This window comes from Neoarius graeffei, chromosome 5 (assembly GCF_027579695.1).
Source record: "Neoarius graeffei isolate fNeoGra1 chromosome 5, fNeoGra1.pri, whole genome shotgun sequence".
Taxonomy (NCBI): domain Eukaryota; kingdom Metazoa; phylum Chordata; class Actinopteri; order Siluriformes; family Ariidae; genus Neoarius; species Neoarius graeffei.
In genome coordinates, this window is record NC_083573.1 from 24323380 (window position 1) to 24334102 (window position 10723).

The following is a 10723-nucleotide window of genomic DNA, read 5'->3' on the forward strand; positions in this document are numbered from 1 at the left end:
CGCCCACAGGAGCACCACTCCTCTCCGCGTCACGTGTTGAACAGGTTTGCTCTCCTTAGTGATGCACCTGCTGAGAAACCTGAAAGAGCTCTGGTTATAGGGGACTCTATCATATGGCAAGTGAAATTAGCTCAGCCTTTAGAGGCACCAGCAGCTTTAGTCAGGTGTATACCGAGAGCCAGGGCACCGGACATAGCAGGTAATCTTAGGTTCTTAGGCAAGCACAGGTTCTCAAAGATAGTTATCCATGCAGGAGCTAATGATATATGCCTTCGTCAGTCTGAGGTTACTAAGAGTAACTTTGTAGAGGTGTTTAAATTAGCGAAGGCGATGTCCGATGCTGAAGTATGCTCTGGCCCCATCCCAATGCGGCGTGGCAATGTAGCTTACGGCAGGTTATGGTTGCTGAACTGCTGGTTGTCCAGGTGGTGCTCTGAAAACAGTGTGGGCTTTATAGATAATTGGGCTAATTTTGAGGGCACTGGTGGCCTGTTAGGGCGGGATGGTATCCATCCCACTCGGGAAGGTGCTGCTCTCATTTCCTGCAGCATAGGTCATAGTCTCAAAACAGGCCTAGTTAATTTATGACAATCCAGAGCCAAGGCCAGGGAGCAGACGAACAGGCTAAACCGACTGTCTGCTAGCTGCACAGAGTCATCACTCAGGGTCCACTACATCGAGACTGTCTGTCTGTTCCCTGAGCTCAACAAAAAAGTAGAAATATTCAGAGTTTTTGTTCCAGTAACCTAATCAATATAAAATTAGGTCATACTGAAGCTGCTGCCAGCACCTTTGATTGAACGGTGGGGCTATTAAATATTAGATCTCTTACATCTAAAGCGCTAATGGTTAATGAGCTCATTACTGATCAGGAGTTTAATATGCTTTAACTGAAACATGGATTAAACCAAATTAATTATATTGCATTTAAATGAAGCTAGTCCTCCTGGATACAGTTATATACACCAGCCTCATCTCACTGGCAGAGGTGGAGGTGGAGGTTATTTATAATGATTATCAAGGTGTAATGCAAAAAACTGGTTATAAATTTAATATATTTGAAGTTCTTCATACTCGTATAATGTATGTAGCCTTGAAAAAAGATCTACCCAGTTAATTCCGTTACTTAGTATTTACAGGCCCCTGGGGCCATATTCTGAGTTTCTTTCTGAATTTGCAGAATTTATCTCAGATCTGGTTATTTCCTTAGACAAAGCTTTAGTTGTCGGAGATTTTAATATTCACTTCGATAACCGAGAAGACCCTTTGAAAATAGCATTTGTGTTTATTTTAGATTCAGTAGGGATTAATCAGAATGTCATAGGACCGACCCATAATGGTGGTCACACCCTCGATCTAATACTAACATTCGGGTTAAACGTAGAAAATATAGTCATACTTCCACAGTCTGAAGTTATCTCAGATCATTATCTCATCTCATTCAAAATATGTCTGAGTAATAATATATGCGCCTCACCATGCTACTGTATTAAACGTACATTCACGTCAACTACTGCACAGAGCTATATGAATGATCTCCCAGAGTTATCAATTTTGGGTCACTGTCAGCCCCTGCAGAACTTGATCAGGCAACTGAATGCTTAGAGTCAACATTCCGCCATACTTTAGATAATGTACCTCCTCTTAAAAAGAAAATGGTCAGAGACAAAAATTAGCACCCTAGTATAATGATGACACTTGCACTTTTAAAACAGACCACTCGAAAATTGGAACGTAAATGGCGTCAAACAAAATTGGTAGCATTCAAATTAGCGTGGAAAGAGAGCTTCCTGAAGTATAGAAAAGCTCTTGGTGCTGCTAGATCAACATATCTCTCCTCCCTAAGAGAAGATGACAAAAATAAACCTAGAATCCTATTTAATACTGTAGCAACATTAACCAGGAATAAGTCCACTATAGACACATGCACACCTGTAGTATGTAGTAGCAATGAGTTCATGAATTTTTTTTTTTTTAATGACAAAATTGAGAATATCCGACAAAAAAATTCAAACTACTAATTTAAGGTCAGACAATGTAAGTGACCCTGTAGTTAACAATATAACTATCAGATTAGAATGTTTTACTCCCCTTAGGGAAATTGAATTACTTTCATTAATCTCCGCATCAAAAGCCTCAACTTGTGTACTAGATCCCTTACCTACACGTCTATTCAAACAGATAATACCTGAAGTAATTGAACCGCTTCTAAAAATAATAAATTCTTCTCTTACGATTGGCTATGTACCCAAATCCTTCAAACTAGCTGTTATCGGGGGCATCGTGGCTCAGGTGGATAAGGCGCCATACCATAAATCCGGGGACCCGGGTTCGATTCCGGCCTGAGGTCATTTCCCGATCCCTCCCCATCTCTTTCCCGCTCATTTCCTGTCTCTACACTGTCCTATCCAATAAAGGTGAAAAAAGCCCAAAAAAATCTTTAAAAAAACAACAATTTGCTGTTATCAAACCCCTGATTAAAAACCTGACCTTGATCCCTGTCAGCTGTCCAATTATGGGCCAAGATCAAACCTCCCCTTTATCTCCAAGATCCTTGAAAAAGCTGTGGCACAGCAGTTATGCTCATATTTACATAGGAATAACATCCATGAAATGTATCAGTCAGGATTTAGACCTCATCATAGCACAGACAGCTCTGGTTAAAGTAGTAAACGACCTACTGTTGGCGTCTGATCAGGGCTGTGTCTCACTGGTTGTGTTGCTTGACCTTAGTGCAGCATTTGATACCATTGATCATTCCATTCTCCTGGATGTACTAGAAAATGTTGTGGGAGTTAAGGGAATGGCCCTCTCCTGGCTCAGGTCTTATTTAACCGATCGCTATCAGTATGTTGATGTAAATGGTGATTTTTCTAGACATACTGAGGTAAAGTTTGGTGTTCCATGAGGTTCTGTCTTGGGTCCACTGCTTTTTTCTTTATATAGGTTACCTCTGGGTGGTGATATTTGTAAACATTGTATTAGTTTCCACTGTTATGCTGATGACTCACAGTTGTATGTTTCTGCAAAACCAGATGAGAGACACCAGCTTAATAGAATTGAGGAATGTGTGAAGGACATTAGACGCTGGATGCTTAATAACTTCCTTCTGTTTAACTCTGACAAGACTGAAGTACTTGTACTAGGACCACATGCAGCTAGAAGTAAGTTTTCTGATTACATAGTAACTCTGGATGGCCTTTCTGTTTCTTCACATGCAGCAGTAAAAGACCTTGGAGTGATTATTGACCCCAGTCTTTCATTCGAAACTCACATTGATATTACCTGGCTAGCTTTCTTTCATCTCAGAAATATTGCTAAGATAAGAAATTTAATGTCACTACATGATGCAGAGAAACTAGTTCATGCTTTTGTTACCTCCAGGTTGGATTATTGTAATGCCTTACTGTCTGGATGTTCCAATAAGTGCATAAACAAGTTCCAGTTAGTTCAAAATGCAGCAGCAAGAGTCCTTACTAGAATGAGAAAATATGACCACATCACCCCTGTCTTAGCCATACTGCATTGGCTCCCAATCAAATTTTGTATTGATTATAAAATACTACTATTGACCTTTAAAGCACTGAATGGTCTCGCTCCGCAGTACCTGAGTGAACTTCTGGTCCTCTATGACCCGCCACGCCTACTTGGATCAAAAGGTGCAGGCTATCTGCTGGTACCTCATATAGTGAAGGCTACATCAGGGGGCAGAGCCTTTTCTTACAAAGCCCCAGTTATGGAACAGCCCTCCAAGTAATGTTCTGGAATCAGACACAGTCTCAGCATTTAAGTCTAGGCTGAAAATATATCTGTTTAGTCAAGCCTTTTGTTAATGGTGTTTGAGGTAAAGGTCAAAGGTCTGGAGGGTCCTCAGACTTGGTGTTTTGGTAAACTGGGATGTATGGATGCTGTCAGTCCCCCACTCACTTGCTCAATCGAGTTTGTTGACAGTGGAGTGGCTGACTGCTTTATGTCCCGGGGCTCCCTCATGGCTGTGTTACCTTCTGGCTCTCCCCTTTTAGTTATGCTGTCATAGTTAGTTTTGCCGGAGTCCCTGCTTGTACTCAGTGCAATATGTATACTGTTTCTACTTATTCAGGTGACATTGGGCATACCTAACAACCTGTGTATTCCCCCCCAAAAAAAATCTGTCCCTCTGAGTTACATGTTGGTCCTGGGATCAAGATGCTGACCTCTTCTGCTCCTCAGACCTGCCTGATCCATCCTGGTGCCCTATGTCTGGTTGGAGTCTCATTGCATCGCTCCTGTGGAGGACGGCCCCATGTGGACAGTTGAAAGTCACACTTGGAAGATGCTCTGGACACTTACAGTAATGCTTTTATGGCTGAGGACTGCAGTTGTCATGAACAGTTTTGCATTCAGGTTTCCATCAATGAAGAGTTTATAACATCAATGAAACTGATTTCATGTTAAAACTGTTAATGTTATACTTATGTTGTCTGTTGTTGCCCAAATGAGGATGGGTTCCCTTTTGAGTCTGGCTCCTCTCGAGGTTTCTTCCTCATGCCATCTGAAGGAGTTTTTCCTTGCCACCGTCGCCACAGGCTTGTTCATTGGGGATAGATTAGGGATAAAATTAGCTCATGTTTTAAGTCGCTCAAATTCTGTAAAGCTGCTTTGTGACAATGTCTATCGTTAAAAACGCTATACAAATGACTTGACTTGACCTTGGAGGAGCTGAGATGATACAATGGCTCAGAGGGATATTCTCCACACTGTTCAGATTGTGGAGAGCCCTCCCCAGTTGCTCCGTTTTGCTCCCGAGTTTACTTTTAGCATCTCCAACACAGTTTCTTCCACCACCTGCATCCTTTCTTCCACTTCTGCGATATGATTTTCCTCCTCGTCAACTCTTCTGTTTGTAGCCTTAATATCTTCTTTAATGTCCTGGACAGTGTCTCCATTTTCCTGCCAAAAGTCCCTTAATTCCTTGAGTATCATCTGTAGTTTAGCCATAGCTTCACTTTCCTGCAGCATTAGTTTATCAGACTCAAAATGGCTGCTGTTGCTTGCCTCATCTCCAGACTTTTCTTTAGCTGGAGTCTTAAGTTTTTTAACATGCGCTGCATTCTTCTGTCTCCCCTTTTCCATATCTTCAACGCCTTAATCTCATAACTTTGACCAGATTAAACCTGGGGGCGCCATGGAGCCATGAACCAGGATGGCCGCATAGAGTGGAAGCTCTGTACAACCTCACACGAAACAACGTAAAAACCCTAAACTGAACATGCCAATCAAACTGAAATTGTCAAAAACATCTGCAATTAAAGGTAGTGATATTTTCACTCAAACCTGGTCTTCAAAAATCGAAAATCAACACCTCTTTGACTAAAGAGGACGTGGAAGCTACTAGCAACATGACAGAGCTAACAGCGGTGGTAACTGAACTGAAGACATTTCGTTGTGAGTTTGCAGGATTTGGGTCCAATTTGGACAGCATAGATGACTGCCTGGTGGTTAGCTTGGTCACTGGCCTAGAAAGCAAGATAACGGAGGTGAAGCAAAATGTTGCTGCCAATACCACACGGATGGAAGAGGCTAAAAACTGGATAATGTGAGCAGAAGAGCAATTGGAGAACAAGACTGAACTTACCAATGCTGTGAAATTAATTGCTTATCTGGAATCCAAGACTGAAGATCTGGAAAACCGAAGTCATAGAAAGAACTTGAGGCTGTTCGGCCTCCAGGAGGGCGCCGAAAGCAGCCAACCATTGCTGGAGTTCATACAGGACATGCTGGCTGGAGCTGGACACTAACGTATCTTTTGTCCTGGAGAGAGTCCACCAAACTCTAGCACCACCAAAGCCGAAGGAGAATAGAGCAGTTCTCATTCGGTTTTTGAAGTTTCAAGATCAGGAGTTTGTCTTCCGCTCCACGAAACAATGTGACATCAGGAACAAGCTCTTCTTCACACAAGATTTCTCAGCTGAAACTATGCGGGAACGGTTTGAATTTTTTTTTTTTATTCAAGAAAGGTAGCACAATACAGGATGAATTTAAATACAATGTCTTGAATTGTTTTTCTTTGTGTTTTTTCCAATCAAAACCCACCCTCCCACAACACCCACATACTGCTGTAAATAAAAGAAAAGGGGGGGAAAGTACATAATCATAACCGTAATAACATTTATAACAGAAAAATGCAATATAAATTAAAATAAGTGGACTATTGATAAATGATATAAGTGATCATTTACCAGTTTTCTCAGGTTATGAAACAAAATTTGGGAATAATGAACCAGAAAAAACAACTTTTCAGACGATTGGATCAGAGGAATCAATTAACACTTTTAGAAATGACTTGCTGGCACAAAATTGGGATGAAATATACCGACTAAAAGACATAAATAAAGCGTATGAGGAATTCTTGAGGATATTTATATCATTATATAATAAAAATTGCCCAATTGTTCAATACAGTAAAAAAGTCAAACATGTAGGATTACAAGGGGTTTACAAAATGCCTGTAAAAAGAAAAATACTTTGTATAAAGAGTTCATAAAGCAGAAAACTAAAGAGGCAGAGGATAGATATAAAAATAAATTAACTAATATTATAAGGGATACTAAGAGAATATAAGAAATTATTAAACGATAACAAATAATATCAAAGTAATTTGGAGCACTTTGATAAAAAATGGGTCAAGATATACAAATTATCCAAGGTACTTTCTTAATAATGACAAAGATGAATATAATATGGATGTGGTAGTTAATAGTTTCAACCATTACTTTGTAAACATAGGACCAATCTTAGCAGAACAAATCCCGGATCCAGGAACATCTGCTGAAAATCTGGGCAATTTGATAGATAATAATTCTTTTTCAATGTTCCTTACAGCAGTGGAAGAAAAAGAAATTGTTGATATTGTTGGGAAATGTATGAACAAAAAATCTACCGACTGTGATGACATTGACATGATGATATTGAAAAATGTTATTGATGGAATATCCAAACCATTCACATATGTAATTCGTCATTTCTAACTGGTACATTTCCAAACAGAATGAAAACAGCAAAAGTCATTCCTCTGTACAAAACTGGGAGCCAACACCACTTCACAAACTACAGACCTGTCTCACTACTTCCGCAATTCTCCAAAATTCTCGAAAGAACTTTTCAATAACTGATTGGATAAATTTATTGACAAACAATCTACTTAGTGACAGTCAATATGGATTTAGAGCACATAGATCAACATCACTGGCTTTAATAGAATTAGTTGAAGAAATCAACAATTCCATAGAGCAGAAAAAACATGCAGTTGGAATATTCATTGATTTTAAAGAAAGCACTTGATACAATAAATCATGACATATTAATAAAAAACTGGAATGGTATGGCATCAGGGGTATAGTTTTAAACTGGGTCAAAAGCTATTTAATGCCGCTTTTCCACTACAAACGCGGCTGAGCCGTGCCGTGCTGAGTCGAGCTGAGCGGGGCTGTTGGATTTGCATTTCGACTACAACCGCGCTGAACCGTGCTGGCTGGAAGTGGGTGGATACATTGGGTGGAGTTAGCGAAAGTGGGTGGATGTCACGTGATGTCGTTAAGCAGCGCAAACAGTGACATCAGTGACAGTGGCGGAACAAGTCAGAGCCGGGCCGGGGGCGGGGCAAATGACCGGGCCCTTTATTAAAGCTTATCATAACATCATTTTAGGCTACAAAATGTCCGCAACTGCGGTGTTTACCAATTTCAACACTACCGGGTGCAACTATGTTATTTAGTACATCAAGTCCTTCAAACGAACATGTAACTCAGAAACAAAAAAACATTAGGATACTGTACATGGCTCATAATAAAACATCAATAGCCTATACTGCGCACATTATTTGAAGGGCATACGAATGAGCGCTCAGAGGTTGCAACGGTGACAGGAAGAGTCAGAAATAAAAGGAGGGCGGTGCAAACCTCACTGAATGCACTGTGTTTACCAATTTCAACACTACGGGGTGCAACTATGTTATTTTGTACATTAAGTCCTTCAAACGAACATGTAACTCAGAAACAAAAAAACATTAGGTGACATACTGTACATGGCTCATAATAAAACATCAATAGTCTACTGCGCGCATTATTTGAAGGGCATACGACGAGCCTTGCGCTCCGCGAACTCGTCCACGATGCTCTGTATGTCACTGATTCAGTGACCTTTTAAGCGGTAGTCTCACGACCCGAATAGTAAACAATAAACATGGAGGACATGGAGTCGTTAGTGTTGCTGGTCTTGGTGCTGTGGCTTGTTGTCACAGACAATGCCAACAGATACTGGCAAGAGAGTATAGATGAGGCGAGGCGCATAAGGCTTCAGAAATTCTCGTAATTCGTAATTCTTCTTCTTCCGGGTTTGCGGTGTTTACAGATCCCAGCGTGCTCGCGGGGCGTGTGTGGGCATGTGAGGACACTCCTCCTCACCAATCAGTGCACAGGGGAGTGTCTGCTCACGCCCCCAACCTCACTCGGCACGGTTTGGCTCGCTTCAGCCCCACTCCAAAACGGTGCGAGTTTTAGGGGCTAAGCAGGGCTGAAACGAGCTGAGTCGTGCTGGTTTTTGGTAGTCGAAACGCGAGCCGTGTCGGGCTGAAGTGAGCTGAAGCGAGCTGAAGCGAGCTGAAAAAGGGTAGTGGAAAAGGGCCATATGTAACAGGAGACGGTTTGTGAAGCTGGGAGATTGCTCTTCCTCATGTTTGGACATAACTTGTGGTGTTCCCCAGGGGTCAGTGTTAGGACCAAAGTTTTTTTATACTACATATCAACGACATATATAGTGTATCTAAAGTAATGAAGCTTGTCTTGTTTGCTGACTATACAAATATCCTTTTCTGGTGATAATTTAATGGAACTATTGCAGGAGATCACAACAGAAATAAGTAAATTAATAACATGGTTCAACAGTAACAAATTATCATTAAACTTGAACAAATCCAAAGTAGTAATATTTGGTAACAACAAAACAAACACAAAAATAAATATTCAAATAGATGGGGTTATTATAGAAAGAGTTAAGGAAATCAAATTTCTTGGAACAACTATTGCTGAAAAACTCAGCTGGAAACCACATATAAAAAACATACAATCCAAAGTATTTAATCTTGCAATATTAAAGTTAAACAGTTTCTCGATCACAATTCACTCCAGATTCTTTACTGTTCCCTGGTTTCACCTTATTTACGTTACTGTGCAGAGGTATGGGGCAATAATTACAAAAATACAATACATTCATTATTCATTCTCCAAAAAAGAGCAATAAGGATTATACACAAGGCTGGTTATCGGGATCATACAAATACATTATTCTTAGTCAGAAATACTGAAATTTGCAGATCTGGTGGACTATCAAACAGCACAAATCTTATTCAAAGCAAACAATAATCAACTACCACATAATATTCAAAAACTGTTCACTGAAAGAGATGGGAGTTATAATTTAAGGGGTTTATTTAAATTTAAAAATTATAGGGTGCGCACAACCAAGAAAAGTTTTTGTATTTCTGTTTGTGGGGTAAAGCGGTGGAACAGTTTAAATGAGGACCTCAAGGGATGTTCAGACATGAAGCGGTTTAAAAAGATGTACAAAAATTTGATTTTCACAAGGTATAAGGATGAAGGGGATAAATCATAACTGGCTGTTTATTGTGTAAATTTTCTTTTTTTCTTTTGAGTCTTCATCTATGTTTTGTTTTTATTTTGTTCTCCATTGTGAGTGTGGTATTTGTAGTAAACTTGTGTGTAGACCGATGGATATACACATAATTAATTATATGATATAGTCATAGAGAATTGATATCTGAACAGTTGAAGTAATAAGTAATATACAGTGCGTGTGTGTGTGTATAAGGAAGCTCGATAATCAATTTATATTGACTAAAGTAGAGGGGTGGGATTAAATAAGTTTTTCCTTCATCACACTCCTTTTTGGGCATGTAAACTCAAAACTGCTTAGCGCGTCGTTGTTCGTATTTTTGTCTTGTTTTCTTTTGTTTTGATTTTGATATTATTACCTATATTATTTAAGGTTTATTTTCTAATTTAGTGGCTTTTTATGTGTTTTTGTTGCAAATGCTGTTTTGTTTTTCTTGTTATCTGCTTATTTATTCATTGCTTGTTTACATGTTTGAAATAAACTATCATCAAATTAAAATAAACTAAATAAAAATAACAGACAAGGGGGGGGGGGGGGGCAATCTGCACTCTATGCCTATAGTTATGCAAGATCAAAACAACACAGAGCCCTATTAAATTATCGGAGGGTCTTGAGCCTGTCAAAATACAAAATCAATGGCTCCCATATTTTGTAGAATTTTTTTATTGAACCTCTGGTAAAATACTTAATCTTCTCTAACTTCAGGAATAACATTAGGTCGCTAAGCCAGGCTGACACTTTGGGTGGGTCTGGAGAGTTCCACTGCAAGACTATTCTTCTACGGGCTATCAAAGAGGCAAAGGCAAAAGCATTCTGTTTATCAGTGGCCAGCAAGATCTCATTAATCAATACTCCAAAAATGGCCATTTCTGCAGAGGGTTTCACTTTGGTTTTGAATGCATCATTCAAAGTTTTGCAAACAGATGACCAAAAATCTCTTAATTTAGAGCAGGTCCAAAACATATGGGCCATATCTGCTGGTGTAGAATTACAGCGTTCACACCTATCTCAAGTCAAGTCAACTTTATTGTCAAATATGCTATACATGCTCGAC